Source organism: Sceloporus occidentalis, unplaced genomic scaffold (assembly GCF_023333645.1).
Source record: "Sceloporus occidentalis isolate IW3139 unplaced genomic scaffold, rSceOcc1.0.p SCAF_1, whole genome shotgun sequence".
Lineage (NCBI taxonomy): Eukaryota > Metazoa > Chordata > Lepidosauria > Squamata > Phrynosomatidae > Sceloporus > Sceloporus occidentalis.
The window spans coordinates 207,532,896-207,551,201 of record NW_028316981.1 but is presented as its reverse complement, the minus strand read 5'-3'; the positions used below and the strand labels follow the sequence as shown (position 1 = coordinate 207,551,201).

Genomic DNA, 18,306 nt, shown 5'->3' with positions numbered 1-18,306 from the left:
AAGGAGAAATGGTTTAAGTCCCTCTTTATCGGTCACAAAGGGCACGTAACAGGGTAAACATAGAATGCTGAAACATATCTGAGGTTTCAAAACAGAACCTTTTCCCTATATGTTTCCCTTATGGGGAAAATATTTTTTTTTTCTTGATTATCCTCCCAGTACGAGAACTGCATGGTTTATCTTGGTTTTGAACAGGTGCAACTGCGCCTTGCAAGGAAGATGTTCCTGCATTGCTCACACATTGCACGGTTCCAATGCAGCCTTCATTTTCTGGGGGATCAGTGACTGCAACAACATTCTGAACATCCCTGTTGATGTTCTCTGCTGTGTTGTCACCATCTCTAATTTCACTACTAGGAGTGACAGGACAACCATCAGGAGCATAAGCAGGAGGAAGTTCATCAAAGAGTTCAGGGGAATTGTTCCCTTGACATTTCCCACCAAAATCTGATGTGGATGGTTGCTCCTGGAAATCTGTAAAGACAGCTGGGCCTGGTGTTGAAGGAGGAATATCACACGGAGATGCCCTGAATGATGTGTGCATAGTTCCTTGGGCAACAGTATCATGTTGCCCCATTGGAAGTGCACATTCATGATCTACTTTCCTCCGGTACAGTTCAGTCATGGTCTCCATGTACTGCAACATTCTCTGTCTGTCCTGTGCACTTCTCCTTACATCTTCCTCCATAATATGTACAAGTTCCATTTCTGTCCTCCTACAGTCTTTCATGCTGTCGTGTACAATTTCCATGAACCGTTCCTGTGTTCTCCGGGTAAGTTGGGCCTCTCGACTTGCACTCTGCATTATAGTGCGCGCAATATGTTCTCCTCTTCTGGCGCGACGATTCCTGTTCCTGTTTGAACGCAGTCTTGTTCCAGGAGACAGCAATACATTGGGTGGTTCGTCCTCTGGATCGTTAGGTACTGAAATTTAAAAATTAGTGAAAATAGATTAAGCCCACAGGAAGGAAATTTATTTCTAATGGTAGCATCATGTAAAGGGTTGTAGACAAAGAATTTTCTTAGAAAAGCAGATGCTACCTACCATTGCTTGTACCGCTTGTATCATCTGCACGTCTTTCCAAGTCACCCAATTGTTCTCCAGTCGCACCTTCAAAGTGGAGCATTAAACACCAACGTTATTTCTTTTGAACACATATACAGGTTCACAATATTTATGAAGAAAACAGAGATCCAGAAATTGACAGAAATTTATATATGACTACCTGCTATTTGCGTAGGTCCACTTTCCAAAATTGTGACAGGTATCGTAATGACTGTGTCATCGAGACAAGTGTCATCAGAATCTGAAAAATGCAAGGGGAAAAAAAGAGTAAAGCCTTTGTCTTTTTAACAAAATAATGTTGTCATGCACATAGCAGAAATCTTCAGGCATTACAGATGGGCAACTTGCCTTCATCACTGTCTTGTCTGGTAGTTGTTTCTTGGGTGCTTCCTTCGCCTGTGTTAGCCATGGAGGTGGATGCGGTTTCTTGATTCACATTTGTGGTTTCACCCTCCCTTTCAAAATCAAGACTTCGGGATAACCTATTAGGGGTGATGCTAACATCCCCATGAAAGATTTCCTCTAGTTCCCTATAAAAGGGACATGTAATAGGGTTGCTTCCACTTCTCTGATTGTGTTTCACAACCTTTCTGTACTCAAATCTCAATTTTTTTGATTTAGATCTGCATTCCTCGGCAGATCTGACATGGTTCCTCTTTGCCATTTCATCAGATACAACTTTAAATTTATCCAAATTTCTGTAGTTCTTTTTTAATTTGGACTGCAATTTTTGTTCTTTCCATATCTCCAATAAGGCCAAAACTTCATTGGCACTCCACACCCTCCCCCTTGCTTGTGCGGAGGCACTGCTTTCGGTCACTGCATGGCTATCCATGGCTTTCCTAATTACAGAAAGTATAAAATAATACTGTCTGCAATTTAATTATAGAGGCTGTGAAATAAACTTCTGCGTTAGCACTTAGCTGCTGATGCTGGCTCTCTGCACTCCCAAACTCCCGGCACTGCAGTAAAAGCACTAGAGGGCGCAAGTCTAGTTTTGGCGCCAAGAATCCCTGCACAGTGATGACGTTGCAAATCCCTCTTCCCGCTGGACTTTTCGGAGTGGCCGAAGTTATTGGGAAGCAGTGATGGCGCGTAGGAAGGGATCCAAATGGGTCAATAAGGAGATTGATCTGCTCCTGAGAAGTGTTAGGGGGAGCGGAAAATTAAAGACGCTCATGAGGTCCCGTTCTGTACCCATTCTTCCTGTGCATAGAGAGGTAGCAGAGCAATTAAAAATGCATGGCTACAACCGCACCGCCGAAGAGGTGTACAGGAAGTTCAAAATGACGCGTGAAAAATTTTTGGCCAGTCTAAATAGTTTTGGGCCATCACCCCCCAAAGAAAAACAACCACCCTTTTTCCCCCTAATGAAAGAGCTGTGGCTTATGGCGGGGAACCATGGCTCCCAGGAAAAAAATCCCTCGGGTAAGTTTGTAGCTTTACAAGTAAGGGCTCATTGTTGCATAGTATGCCATGGAATTCCTCCAGTGTTGTAGCCATAAGGAACAGTTGCTAAAGACAGTCACTATATCAATATCATATTAGGCTACTTCCCTTATCAGTTTCCAAAAGAAAAAAACACTACAATGGACTACCAGCCCTGAGGTCGCCATACTTTTCCAACATAGGAAGGGATAGATGGGTGTACATATGGAGGATAAATTTATTAGACAACAGCATTGCCACTCTGTTTTCTTACTTTTTTCTAACTGCAAAAAGATGGAGAAATTATGATGTCCTACATTTTTAGTTGTATTATCAACCTGCAGTTTTCCTAGAGTATTCTTACTATGATCAATGCACAATTTCTGATCTAGTTATCTCTTTGATTTTTTTATATTGATCAACATGCAGATACTATAGATGAACCTTGCTGTAGTGGAATCCAGTCGGGACCATCGGCAAGAGACATCTTGCCAGAACCCCAAACTCTTGTACCCAGCTACATAACTGAACTTCAACAGTCAGGTGAATTTAAATAAATATGCATTGTCTTTTTCAAAAGAGAGTGGTGGTCATATAAGGATTAAGGTTTATATTAATAACATACATCTATATACCGGAGAACTGAATATCACGAAAACTTTACTTTCAAGACAGTAAATAAAAAGAAATATATGAACATATTGTGTTAAACAGAGAATACATTGCAATAAACTGTCTTATTAAAAGCTTTTTGTATATATCTTTTGTCTGTACAGTGCAATCTTCCTTGAAAACGCAGGAAAACATCAATCGGAAAATTGTGGGAGTACTACAGAAAATGAATGGCAGATTAAAGAAAATCGAAAATATAATTGAATTGCATCTGCAGAAAACATCCAACACTTAATTGTATTCACACATGTTTTTATTACTGCATTGTTATTGAATACAAGTTTAGAGTTTGGACACAGTACTGTACTCTTAACGTAAGATGGCTGTTATTTTGTTTTCAAATAACATGCATCGATCGATGTTAACGAAGTTATGATTGTCCTTTTTTTAAAAGGGTATTTCTGTTTTTTTTATAAAACCTTTTTTTGACTGGCATCCAAAGTTGCATATGGTACATATATGAGGTTCCAAGGGAACCAGACTTTATTTTTAACAAGTGTGAATCCCCAATTTCTGGGTAATCATTTGTTTGTTATTACAGATTTAGAAGATTGTTTTGTTGTATTGCGTCGCAGTGTAATAAACGCAGTTTGTAATTAATAACTCACATCTGTTGCCATGCTTAACAGTAGTGTCCTTTACTTCTATATAAAAATAGCTGTTCAGACTGGCAGATTGATAATTTCTTGAATACCATGCCACCAAGTACAGGAAATACACTGCCAAGAGCATCAAAGGTACATAGTTTCATAAAGATAGAGGTAACATAACAACCTTAATCCAGATATCAAATTCGCTTAGCTGTGAAAAGCTAGCATTCCAAACAGTCAAGGTAGATGCAGGTATGACGTATTACCAGTAGGCCCCTGTAAAGTTAGCCCACATCATACTGCTTCTGTTTGACAGCCTTTACATGTACTTTGTGACCAAGAAGTGTCTTCATTCAAACAATCCAAAATGCATGGTAGAGTGGCCATACATGTTGTTTTATACATGCAAGTAGAAATGTTCTACAAAATAAAAATCATCCCAATTAAAAGCAATGGAAATACATTGCTGTGTAAACTTTCAGCACTTTGCAAATAAAGCTTAACAGTAATAATAGTAATAATATTCAGGCAGAGAGTATTGATATACATGTTTGCTTCATGATCCATCAGCAATGGTAAGTTTTGAGTGGCAAATTGTGCAGTACTATAAACAAATTCTAATATTAGTTAAATTCTGAATATGAAATAATTTCTCAAATGCATAACAGATTACAGATGAAAAAGAACATAATTCCTGAAATCCAGAAATGATCCCTTTTGTAAAATGCTGGAGGGAGAATAGTTCTTTGAAAATAAGTTTACCAGCCAGCAATGAAAACCATGGTCAACATTACACATAAACCCACTTCCTCAGATGTAATTTTGGCTTAGTTAACACTCTTCTTTGGGCTGCTCATGCTGTTCAAAGAACCAGATCCATTTGCATATTAGCCAGCATGCTGCCAATCCCCGGTACACCCTCCATGGATGTCTATAGTGTGTGAAACTCTGCCTTGCATGCATTTCTACATGGCCCCCACCCTTTCTCCCAAAATGGAAGAGACCTTCAGGGGACACTGGGGAGGGAAGGGTTTTTTTTCTATTTCTTTTCTTTTACCAGAATGTGAGGCGGGGAAGTTCCCCGCCTCTTTTTGTGCAGGCCGAAATATACTGTCATCCTTGTAGGTCACACAGTATCAGAACAGGATCATATTGGCCAGCGGTCTTCTGGCAGCCCATTAAAGCATCTCATGAGAGGCTTTAATGCTGTTCCAGAATTCTGCCCGCTGCAGGCGACTCCTTTCTTTTCTGTGTCACCCACAAGGATAACAGCATACAGCGGCATGTCGAGCTCCCATGACAGGAGCCACGACTGAGCAATTTGGCATCAAGAGCAACCCAGACCCCACACATTTCCACTGTCTTTCGTGTCATGGCGAGTATCGCCGTTCCTTGCTCTATGACATCTCTTTCTATATGGTCGATCCTATACCGTTTGTCCTGCTGCCCACAACCCGCTCCTTTTGCTGTTATGAGCTCGTTTTGTCCAAAATTTAAAGCTAATTTGCATATATTTCCCAGCATTCCAGCACCCCTCATCCATTATGGCCTCCATGGCTTCAATACCCAAAACCCGGCCATCCAATAGTCTCCTTGCCTCCGTACATGTGACCCCAAACAACCAATCCCCAGTCTAAATTTGCCCCTAAATGCCTCCCTTTCCTCTGTCAATCATCTGCAAGGGGAGGAGAAGCCCCAAAGCCGAGCTGGAAAAAGCCCAATCTGTCATAAGCACGCAGGGAGGCCAGCCCCAAATCCTCAGAGCCCGACAGACAGAGGTTTTAAAAAGACAAAAAACTGAGAAACCTCCAGGTTCCCCCCCCCCTCAGAATATTTCCCCCCTTTTCCTAGTGCTGCCCTCGGTGTCGCTGCATCCGCGGACCCCAGATGTCCTTTAAACCCCAGCCCCCGGATATCATGGTGTATTGTGCATACACACAACAGAGATGGGTCACTTACACAACTCCAGAGATAAATATGTCTAGACACATTGCAATATGCTGGCGACAGAAGTCACTCTGTGACAATTCCGGAGACACTTGTATCCTCTGCTTTTGCGACTCGGTAACAGTTTGCAAACATGCAACCTGTGATAGTTAGTGCTATGCATTATGTCTATGTAATATCTCCATTTCTGCTTTTTTGTACCCGTGCACAGAAAAAAAACCTCACACACGTGTGTGTATGCAGAGAATAGGATAAAATCCTTTTGTCAAAGACGGGGGCACGTCATACATGGGAGAGCAAAGAAAAAATTAGTACGCTCTAGGACTTTGGAGGACTAAAAGGGAAGGGCATTCTTTCAGCCAATCAGGAGACGGAGGAATGCGAGAACGGATTTGAGAACACATAAGAATACCGCACACACCTCTGTTGGAACGTTCTCATCCCGTTCCAGCTCTCTGGGAACACATTCATATCTGTACCCTCCTGGAACACATTTGGAACGCATTTAAGCGTTCTGAGAACCCGATTGGAACACATACTGTGCGGTATACTCAAATGCGTTCCGTTCTCATCACGTGATGAGAACGGTCTCAGAACGCAGTGCGATAAACTTCTCGCACTGCGTTCTGAGACCGTTCTCATCACGTGATGAGAACGGAACGCATTTGAGTATACCGCACAGTATGTGTTCCAATCGGGTTCTCAGAACGCTTAAATGCGTTCCAAATGTGTTCCAGGAGGGTACAGATATGAATGTGTTCCCAGAGAGCTGGAACGGGATGAGAACGTTCCAACAGAGGTGTGTGCGGTATTCTTATGTGTTCTCAAATCCGTTCTCGCATTCCTCCGTCTCCTGATTGGCTGAAAGAATGCCCTTCCCTTTTAGTCCTCCAAAGTCCTAGAGCGTACTAATTTTTTCTTTGCTCTCCCATGTATGACGTGCCCCCGTCTTTGACAAAAGGATTTTATCCTATTCTCTGCATACACACACGTGTGTGAGGTTTTTTTTCTGTGCACGGGTACAAAAAAGCAGAAATGGAGATATTACATAGACATAATGCATAGCACTAACTATCACAGGTTGCATGTTTGCAAACTGTTACCGAGTCGCAAAAGCAGAGGATACAAGTGTCTCCGGAATTGTCACAGAGTGACTTCTGTCGCCAGCATATTGCAATGTGTCTAGACATATTTATCTCTGGAGTTGTGTAAGTGACCCATCTCTGTTGTGTGTATGCACAATACACCATGATATCCGGGGGCTGGGGTTTAAAGGACATCTGGGGTCCGCGGATGCAGCGACACCGAGGGCAGCACTAGGAAAAGGGGGGAAATATTCTGAGGGGGGGGGAACCTGGAGGTTTCTCAGTTTTTTGTCTTTTTAAAACCTCTGTCTGTCGGGCTCTGAGGATTTGGGGCTGGCCTCCCTGCGTGCTTATGACAGATTGGGCTTTTTCCAGCTCGGCTTTGGGGCTTCTCCTCCCCTTGCAGATGATTGACAGAGGAAAGGGAGGCATTTAGGGGCAAATTTAGACTGGGGATTGGTTGTTTGGGGTCACATGTACGGAGGCAAGGAGACTATTGGATGGCCGGGTTTTGGGTATTGAAGCCATGGAGGCCATAATGGATGAGGGGTGCTGGAATGCTGGGAAATATATGCAAATTAGCTTTAAATTTTGGACAAAACGAGCTCATAACAGCAAAAGGAGCGGGTTGTGGGCAGCAGGACAAACGGTATAGGATCGACCATATAGAAAGAGATGTCATAGAGCAAGGAACGGCGATACTCGCCATGACACGAAAGACAGTGGAAATGTGTGGGGTCTGGGTTGCTCTTGATGCCAAATTGCTCAGTCGTGGCTCCTGTCATGGGAGCTCGACATGCCGCTGTATGCTGTTATCCTTGTGGGTGACACAGAAAAGAAAGGAGTCGCCTGCAGCGGGCAGAATTCTGGAACAGCATTAAAGCCTCTCATGAGATGCTTTAATGGGCTGCCAGAAGACCGCTGGCCAATATGATCCTGTTCTGATACTGTGTGACCTACAAGGATGACAGTATATTTCGGCCTGCACAAAAAGAGGCGGGGAACTTCCCCGCCTCACATTCTGGTAAAAGAAAAGAAATAGAAAAAAAACCCTTCCCTCCCCAGTGTCCCCTGAAGGTCTCTTCCATTTTGGGAGAAAGGGTGGGGGCCATGTAGAAATGCATGCAAGGCAGAGTTTCACACACTATAGACATCCATGGAGGGTGTACCGGGGATTGGCAGCATGCTGGCTAATATGCAAATGGATCTGGTTCTTTGAACAGCATGAGCAGCCCAAAGAAGAGTGTTAACTAAGCCAAAATTACATCTGAGGAAGTGGGTTTATGTGTAATGTTGACCATGGTTTTCATTGCTGGCTGGTAAACTTATTTTCAAAGAACTATTCTCCCTCCAGCATTTTACAAAAGGGATCATTTCTGGATTTCAGGAATTATGTTCTTTTTCATCTGTAATCTGTTATGCATTTGAGAAATTATTTCATATTCAGAATTTAACTAATATTAGAATTTGTTTATAGTACTGCACAATTTGCCACTCAAAACTTACCATTGCTGATGGATCATGAAGCAAACATGTATATCAATACTCTCTGCCTGAATATTATTACTATTATTACTGTTAAGCTTTATTTGCAAAGTGCTGAAAGTTTACACAGCAATGTATTTCCATTGCTTTTAATTGGGATGATTTTTATTTTGTAGAACATTTCTACTTGCATGTATAAAACAACATGTATGGCCACTCTACCATGCATTTTGGATTGTTTGAATGAAGACACTTCTTGGTCACAAAGTACATGTAAAGGCTGTCAAACAGAAGCAGTATGATGTGGGCTAACTTTACAGGGGCCTACTGGTAATACGTCATACCTGCATCTACCTTGACTGTTTGGAATGCTAGCTTTTCACAGCTAAGCGAATTTGATATCTGGATTAAGGTTGTTATGTTACCTCTATCTTTATGAAACTATGTACCTTTGATGCTCTTGGCAGTGTATTTCCTGTACTTGGTGGCATGGTATTCAAGAAATTATCAATCTGCCAGTCTGAACAGCTATTTTTATATAGAAGTAAAGGACACTACTGTTAAGCATGGCAACAGATGTGAGTTATTAATTACAAACTGCGTTTATTACACTGCGACGCAATACAACAAAACAATCTTCTAAATCTGTAATAACAAACAAATGATTACCCAGAAATTGGGGATTCACACTTGTTAAAAATAAAGTCTGGTTCCCTTGGAACCTCATATATGTACCATATGCAACTTTGGATGCCAGTCAAAAAAAGGTTTTATAAAAAAAACAGAAATACCCTTTTAAAAAAAGGACAATCATAACTTCGTTAACATCGATCGATGCATGTTATTTGAAAACAAAATAACAGCCATCTTACGTTAAGAGTACAGTACTGTGTCCAAACTCTAAACTTGTATTCAATAACAATGCAGTAATAAAAACATGTGTGAATACAATTAAGTGTTGGATGTTTTCTGCAGATGCAATTCAATTATATTTTCGATTTTCTTTAATCTGCCATTCATTTTCTGTAGTACTCCCACAATTTTCCGATTGATGTTTTCCTGCGTTTTCAAGGAAGATTGCACTGTACAGACAAAAGATATATACAAAAAGCTTTTAATAAGACAGTTTATTGCAATGTATTCTCTGTTTAACACAATATGTTCATATATTTCTTTTTATTTACTGTCTTGAAAGTAAAGTTTTCGTGATATTCAGTTCTCCGGTATATAGATGTATGTTATTAATATAAACCTTAATCCTTATATGACCACCACTCTCTTTTGAAAAAGACAATGCATATTTATTTAAATTCACCTGACTGTTGAAGTTCAGTTATGTAGCTGGGTACAAGAGTTTGGGGTTCTGGCAAGATGTCTCTTGCCGATGGTCCCGACTGGATTCCACTACAGCAAGGTTCATCTATAGTATCTGCATGTTGATCAATATAAAAAAATCAAAGAGATAACTAGATCAGAAATTGTGCATTGATCATAGTAAGAATACTCTAGGAAAACTGCAGGTTGATAATACAACTAAAAATGTAGGACATCATAATTTCTCCATCTTTTTGCAGTTAGAAAAAAGTAAGAAAACAGAGTGGCAATGCTGTTGTCTAATAAATTTATCCTCCATATGTACACCCATCTATCCCTTCCTATGTTGGAAAAGTATGGCGACCTCAGGGCTGGTAGTCCATTGTAGTGTTTTTTTCTTTTGGAAACTGATAAGGGAAGTAGCCTAATATGATATTGATATAGTGACTGTCTTTAGCAACTGTTCCTTATGGCTACAACACTGGAGGAATTCCATGGCATACTATGCAACAATGAGCCCTTACTTGTAAAGCTACAAACTTACCCGAGGGATTTTTTTCCTGGGAGCCATGGTTCCCCGCCATAAGCCACAGCTCTTTCATTAGGGGGAAAAAGGGTGGTTGTTTTTCTTTGGGGGGTGATGGCCCAAAACTATTTAGACTGGCCAAAAATTTTTCACGCGTCATTTTGAACTTCCTGTACACCTCTTCGGCGGTGCGGTTGTAGCCATGCATTTTTAATTGCTCTGCTACCTCTCTATGCACAGGAAGAATGGGTACAGAACGGGACCTCATGAGCGTCTTTAATTTTCCGCTCCCCCTAACACTTCTCAGGAGCAGATCAATCTCCTTATTGACCCATTTGGATCCCTTCCTACGCGCCATCACTGCTTCCCAATAACTTCGGCCACTCCGAAAAGTCCAGCGGGAAGAGGGATTTGCAACGTCATCACTGTGCAGGGATTCTTGGCGCCAAAACTAGACTTGCGCCCTCTAGTGCTTTTACTGCAGTGCCGGGAGTTTGGGAGTGCAGAGAGCCAGCATCAGCAGCTAAGTGCTAACGCAGAAGTTTATTTCACAGCCTCTATAATTAAATTGCAGACAGTATTATTTTATACTTTCTGTAATTAGGAAAGCCATGGATAGCCATGCAGTGACCGAAAGCAGTGCCTCCGCACAAGCAAGGGGGAGGGTGTGGAGTGCCAATGAAGTTTTGGCCTTATTGGAGATATGGAAAGAACAAAAATTGCAGTCCAAATTAAAAAAGAACTACAGAAATTTGGATAAATTTAAAGTTGTATCTGATGAAATGGCAAAGAGGAACCATGTCAGATCTGCCGAGGAATGCAGATCTAAATCAAAAAAATTGAGATTTGAGTACAGAAAGGTTGTGAAACACAATCAGAGAAGTGGAAGCAACCCTATTACATGTCCCTTTTATAGGGAACTAGAGGAAATCTTTCATGGGGATGTTAGCATCACCCCTAATAGGTTATCCCGAAGTCTTGATTTTGAAAGGGAGGGTGAAACCACAAATGTGAATCAAGAAACCGCATCCACCTCCATGGCTAACACAGGCGAAGGAAGCACCCAAGAAACAACTACCAGACAAGACAGTGATGAAGGCAAGTTGCCCATCTGTAATGCCTGAAGATTTCTGCTATGTGCATGACAACATTATTTTGTTAAAAAGACAAAGGCTTTACTCTTTTTTTCCCCTTGCATTTTTCAGATTCTGATGACACTTGTCTCGATGACACAGTCATTACGATACCTGTCACAATTTTGGAAAGTGGACCTACGCAAATAGCAGGTAGTCATATATAAATTTCTGTCAATTTCTGGATCTCTGTTTTCTTCATAAATATTGTGAACCTGTATATGTGTTCAAAAGAAATAACGTTGGTGTTTAATGCTCCACTTTGAAGGTGCGACTGGAGAACAATTGGGTGACTTGGAAAGACGTGCAGATGATACAAGCGGTACAAGCAATGGTAGGTAGCATCTGCTTTTCTAAGAAAATTCTTTGTCTACAACCCTTTACATGATGCTACCATTAGAAATAAATTTCCTTCCTGTGGGCTTAATCTATTTTCACTAATTTTTAAATTTCAGTACCTAACGATCCAGAGGACGAACCACCCAATGTATTGCTGTCTCCTGGAACAAGACTGCGTTCAAACAGGAACAGGAATCGTCGCGCCAGAAGAGGAGAACATATTGCGCGCACTATAATGCAGAGTGCAAGTCGAGAGGCCCAACTTACCCGGAGAACACAGGAACGGTTCATGGAAATTGTACACGACAGCATGAAAGACTGTAGGAGGACAGAAATGGAACTTGTACATATTATGGAGGAAGATGTAAGGAGAAGTGCACAGGACAGACAGAGAATGTTGCAGTACATGGAGACCATGACTGAACTGTACCGGAGGAAAGTAGATCATGAATGTGCACTTCCAATGGGGCAACATGATACTGTTGCCCAAGGAACTATGCACACATCATTCAGGGCATCTCCGTGTGATATTCCTCCTTCAACACCAGGCCCAGCTGTCTTTACAGATTTCCAGGAGCAACCATCCACATCAGATTTTGGTGGGAAATGTCAAGGGAACAATTCCCCTGAACTCTTTGATGAACTTCCTCCTGCTTATGCTCCTGATGGTTGTCCTGTCACTCCTAGTAGTGAAATTAGAGATGGTGACAACACAGCAGAGAACATCAACAGGGATGTTCAGAATGTTGTTGCAGTCACTGATCCCCCAGAAAATGAAGGCTGCATTGGAACCGTGCAATGTGTGAGCAATGCAGGAACATCTTCCTTGCAAGGCGCAGTTGCACCTGTTCAAAACCAAGATAAACCATGCAGTTCTCGTACTGGGAGGATAATCAAGAAAAAAAAAATATTTTCCCCATAAGGGAAACATATAGGGAAAAGGTTCTGTTTTGAAACCTCAGATATGTTTCAGCATTCTATGTTTACCCTGTTACGTGCCCTTTGTGACCGATAAAGAGGGACTTAAACCATTTCTCCTTGAACCACAGTAAAATTTCATTTTCATGTTAAGGAAAGGTTTTGTATGTCTCCATGTATATATGGATATGTTCTCACCTAATGTATATACAGTGTATATAAATGCGTGCTTTGTTGACATAATGGAAAACAAGCCACCAGACGGTTTTTTTCCAAAAGAAAAAGGATATTTAATCGTGTTTTGAAATGTTAAGTTATATTGTTGATAAAATACAGCTGTGTTCTCAGAAATTGGTCTACCGTCCTTAATATACCTAAACATTTCCACAACAATAGCAACATTATTCAGCAATGGTTTCTAGAACAGCCTTCCTTTAGGTTTTCAAGGTAGGAAACATGATGTATTACTATAAATGTAATATAAACAAGCCATTTTTACACCATTGTTTTCCTATATTGCCAAAAAAGGATATTTGAAACATCAATATAGCAATTGTATAACACTTCAAAATAGATTTCCAAAATTTGGGTAAACCATGAAGCTAATCTATAACAATCGGGTATTTATACCCCACAATAATATAAACACCACTAGCAGAACCTGATTGGGGAAAAAAAAGTTAAAAGAAAAAAGAATCTAAACAACCGTGATTCAACATTGCCGTCTGGTAAAGTTATTCACATGTTGTACATGACATGTTGTCAAACACATGTATATCAACATTTGTAGATTGATACAAAGGTAAACCAAGAAGAAACGTTTTGATCAGATCAATGCTGTTGCCATAACTGAGGTGATGTTATGAAACATCAAATAATGTCAGTTTCTGGTGTTAACGACCCAAAATAATGTTAGTTACTGCAGATCTAACAGTTTGACCCTCTTTTTTGTGATTTGTAGAGTGTCCTCTGATGCTAGTCGCTAAAGCGGGGAGGACAATTTTCGCAGGTGGCTCTACATCGGGATCAAGCACTTCTCCCCTCGTCTCGCAAATATTGTGCAGTATGGCACATGCTGTGACAACAGAGATGAAATTTTCCTCTTTCACAGTTAGTCTACCAGACAGACACCCCCACCTAGATTTCAATCGCGAAAAAGACCTCTCCACCACGCATCTTGCCTTGCAATGGGCGGTGTTATAAGCAAGTTTGTCAGGTGTTAATTCTCCACGATATGGTGTCATGAGCCATTTCCTGATTGGGTAGGCACCATCCCCTATAATCAGTGGAGGAATGGCTACATCGTGGACATGAAGGGTGGGATTTCCGGGCACAAAACAGCCTTCATCCATCACTTGACAGATAGCGGAATTGGTAAATATGTGGCTGTCATGTGATCTCCCACAATTCCCTACTTCAATGTCAATAAACCTCCCACTGTGATCTGTAGTTGCTTGCAGAACAATTGAAAATCCCTGCTTGCGGTTGATGTATTCCTCTCTGCGTCCCAGCGGTGGGCAAACAGAAATATGAGTGCCATCAATAGCTCCTATGCAGTGTGGGAATCCGAGTCTCTGAAATCCATCCATAATCTGAAAAAAGGCAAAGGTATAATAAATTTGGGATATCAAAAAAGTGGGTTAACATATTTCATATCTGATGATGCATTATTATTATTTGGTATATGAAACTGGGATCAAAGAGACAAAAGCATAAAAAGGACAATAGAAATTATTATGGTTTATATATATACCTAGAACACACTGAAGGGGAATCCAGATGTTACTTGTTCACATATCAACTCTTGCAAATATATCAAGATACATTTTTTCAAAATTGCAAACCACAACAGCACAGCTGGATAAGAGAGAGGGCAGCAGCAGAGATGCACCTCCGAAGTGCATGCTCCAAGCCCAGGACCACCCCCCAGCACAGCTGGATAAGAGAGAGGCCAGCAGCAGAGATGCACCTTTTAAATCCATGCCCCAAGCCCAGGACCACCCCCCCAGCACAGCTGGATAACAGAGAAGCCAGCAGCAGAGATGCACCTTTTAAATCCATGCCCCAAGCCCAGGATCATTAACCCACCCCCATAATTGCAAAGGTAATTGAAAGCCTTTCTTTTTTTCCCACACAAGGAAAAGGCAGGATGTAAACATATCTTAATGGTATTACATAAGCAAAACCTATCTATCTTTAGATATGCATTAATGCATTTGCACCCAGAAGTCTTAGGTTTAAAAGTAATATTGATACACACCGTGTGGTAGTTTCCAAGCTGGATAGTTTTCCTCAGCAGCAGCTTCTCCATGGCAAGGCACACCTCGATGGCGATTTCTGCAGCTGTGGATGCTCCAACCTCGAAACGGGAAGCCACCTTCCTATACATCAGAGGGCTTGAGAGCCACCAAATAGTCAGGGCCACTCTCTTCTCCACCGGGATAGGACTCCGGAATCTAGACTCCCCACGCTCCAGCTCTGGTCTCAAGATGCTGGCCAGATCAAAAAGGGTTTCTTTAGACATGCGGAAGTTAGAAACCCACATGTCGTTATCCCATCTCTGGAGGACTTCGTCACTCCACCAGTTGGTCCGCTCCCGGGGTTGCTGCCACCAACGTGGGATGCGAGGCCAGGTCGCCATCCATGCCAGACAACTGGATATATCAAGATTGCCGCTGGCAGCCATGACTGCAATCTTACTCAGAGCAGCCCTCCGGCGCGAAACGAGGACCAGTGATTGAGCAATGCGACTCATTCTTCTCCTTCTTCGCTCTTCTTCTTTCTCTACCATGCTCACAAGATCAAACCATGCTTTCTCCGACGCCATCTTTACACCCCACAAGGAAGTCACCGGACGACTTCCGGTTAAAAACAACCACCGAGTGGCGACGTCATTGGTACACCGCCCACAAGATCTAATACGCATGCGCTATAGCAAACCGTTCTGAGAACGGTTTCAAGAAAAAGGAATCGCAGTGCGGTAAACTGCCGTTCTGATCACGTTCTCATCACGTTTTGATTGCTAATGCGGTAATATCCGTTCCAGGAACGGTCTCATCACGTGATGATATGGAACGTTCTCAGAACGCAGTGCGATAATCTCCATACTGTGCGGTATACTCAAATGCGTTCCGTTCTCATCACGTGATGAGAACGGTCTCAGAACGCAGTGCGATAAACTTCATATAGTGGCCTTAGGTCCCTATCAATGTGGTAGAATGCTAAATTAGAACCCAGAGCCAAGCACAATTACAAGTAAGATGCTTAAGCAGTTGAACCATTAATTGTAATTGTCTGAATTCTGAACATGAATGTAGTAAACCCACTTTTGCACTCCTGCATTGTCTAAGAGCCGGCAAAGAAATCACTATAAATGGCCTCTTTGAAAGATATATTTTCTATGTAGACGCAGCTGTACACAAGTTGGTGCAAAACCTCCCACGTACGCGTTTGATTCCAAGTTGCTTCTGATATTCTGGCTTTCTGAACCATACAAATTAATTGAAGCAGGGCCTATGGCTGTATATCCTATGACAGCCCCATCTTTACTTGGCAGCGGTGGTCCTAGCTCTTGCGCATCTGACAGCTTCATGACTTAATATTGGTTGCCTTGCCGAACACCAGCTGCAAACTTGCAATAGCTGCCTCTGCTTCCGGCTAGGATAGACTGAGTGAAGTAAAATGATACAAAAGCTGAAATAGTAGGAATGGGGGGAGATAAATTTCTATTTTGGAGGACTGATGCTCAGTTTGTTAATGTATGCTGATTCCTTGTTAAATTGGTTGGCAGGGGTTCAAGAATGAATTGGGCTCTTTCTGACCGTGTTACGCTGTGTGATCAGACAGAATATAGAGCTTGCTCCTAAAAAGCACTCTCTGCAAGAAGTTGTCATTTAAAAATAAGTGTCCCATTCTGAAGGCTTAGTTATTCTGCTTATTTGTTTTCACATCTAGTAATGTAATTTGAAATTGGGGATTATTGACCTGAAGTGCTCTCTCAGATATATGATACTAGGAAAAATGTTCATCATGACAGCATAGATTTAGGTAGCTCAGAGCTTGAAGGGGGGTATTGTATCCTTGGGAGATGCTCTGTCTGTGGACTGCACAATTATGATCACCCCTACTATAGCATCCCTGATAGCAAGGGCTAGGTCATAAATACCAAGGACACAGAGCAAAGGACAACACTTCACTGTCTCCTGTAGAAAAGAACGAAATGTTAGCAACCTTTCACCTATCCAGGGGAAAGTTAAAGGCATGCACTAGGTGAAACAGTTGTGCTTACAGCTAAAATGCCTTCCGGTTCCAGTGAGCCAAACTGCTAACCATCTTACCTGCTCCACTACACACATCTTACCTCCTGTCATTTGTGGTTTCATGTAACACTAAGGTGGTGTTGAGAATTGGCCAGCTGCTAATGGGACTGTAGCTCCTAGCATGCCTCAGCATTAGCTATCCTGCCTATGGCTGTTGGGACTTGTAATCCAGCAACATCTGGAGAGCTGCGTGGTAATCATTATTCCCACCCCTGCACTAAAGTAACAAAACTTTGTAAATGTGGTTGTATATAAAAGCTACAATTTACCATAATCAGAAACCTCCAATGTTTTGAAAAGTCAACAATAAATGTGAAGTTTTCATCCTCATAATGATTATTTCTGGTATTGATAACAGCACTAGCTGTAGCTATTGAAGAATGGTTAAGGTATAGAATACTCCCTTTAGGCCACACATACTGTTTTCAAGCCAGGTATCACCCATCCTGCTTACATTTTACTAGCTATTTCATTATCCTGTCTAGGTATACTACCTTACATTTATACCTGTTGGAATTTATTTTGATAGTCTTGGCCCAGCTCACCAATCTGCCACAGTTATTTTGAATTCTGATCCTGTCCTCTGGGATATTTTAACTACTCCACTAATTTGGTGACATCTTAAAATGTGATGAACCTGTTTTCTATTCTATCACCTACGTCATTTATAAAGATGTTACACACTATGGGGCCCTGGACAGAACTCTGAGGCATCTCACTTATCACTTCTCTCCAGGATGAACAGTAACCATTGCTGAACGCTGCCTTTGTTTAATCTGTCAACCAATTACCTAACTGTAGCACTCTCTAGCTTACAGCTTGTCTGATAGAGTTTTATGAGGGACCTTGCAAAAAGCCTTACTGAAATTAAGATAAACTACATCTACAGTACTGAGCTACTGGTTTATCTTTTGGCATGACTTCTTTTTCAGATGCCCATGCTAGCTTGATTAGAGGAAAAGTTCTAGAACAGACCATTAAACCATCAGTCTGTGCACACTTAGAAATGAATGCTGTGATAGAACCTTTATTGAAATCAGCGTCAGACTGACTGGTTGGTAGTTGTTTGGGTTCTCTTTCCCTCCCTTTTTGAAGATGGGGACCATATTTGCCCTCCTCCAGCCTGCTGGGACCTCTTGTGTTTTCCAAGAATTCTAAAAAAATTATAGCTGGTGGCTCTGAGGTTACACCTGGAAGCTCCTTTAGGACTCTTAGGTGCAGTACAGACCACCCAAAAAAGGTGGCCTCCTGGCACCTGTTTTTCCACCGGAGGGAAGCCGCAGCCGCCAAACTGCACGGCTTCATGCCGGCGGAAAAAGAACCCGCAAAAGTGGGTTCTTCTTAAGCCACAACAGCATAACAAGTGCACCACTGGTGCACTCATTACGTAAGCTCCGTGTGACGCCATGTGGATGCTGCGCAGCGCTTATGAAACAATGGCAGTGCCCATGTATACAGGGCGCCACCATTGTTACACTCTTGTC

General features: G+C 41.8%; 2 long non-coding RNA genes across 2 annotated transcripts; one reads left to right on the top strand and one right to left on the bottom strand.

Annotated features, from left to right (window-relative positions):
• Nucleotides 1–568: 568 nt before the first annotated feature.
• LOC149323276 (uncharacterized) lies at nt 569–1,761 on the bottom strand. The gene is made up of 3 exons (XR_016280108.1): nt 1,227–1,761; nt 1,046–1,111; nt 569–924 (listed from the first exon to the last, which is right to left on the bottom strand). It is a non-coding gene; the product is annotated as an uncharacterized LOC149323276 (long non-coding RNA).
• Nucleotides 1,762–10,864: 9,103 nt separating this feature from the next.
• LOC149323275 (uncharacterized) lies at nt 10,865–12,057 on the top strand. The gene is made up of 3 exons (XR_016280107.1): nt 10,865–11,399; nt 11,515–11,580; nt 11,702–12,057. It is a non-coding gene; the product is annotated as an uncharacterized LOC149323275 (long non-coding RNA).
• The last annotated feature ends 6,249 nt before the right edge of the window (nt 12,058–18,306 follow it).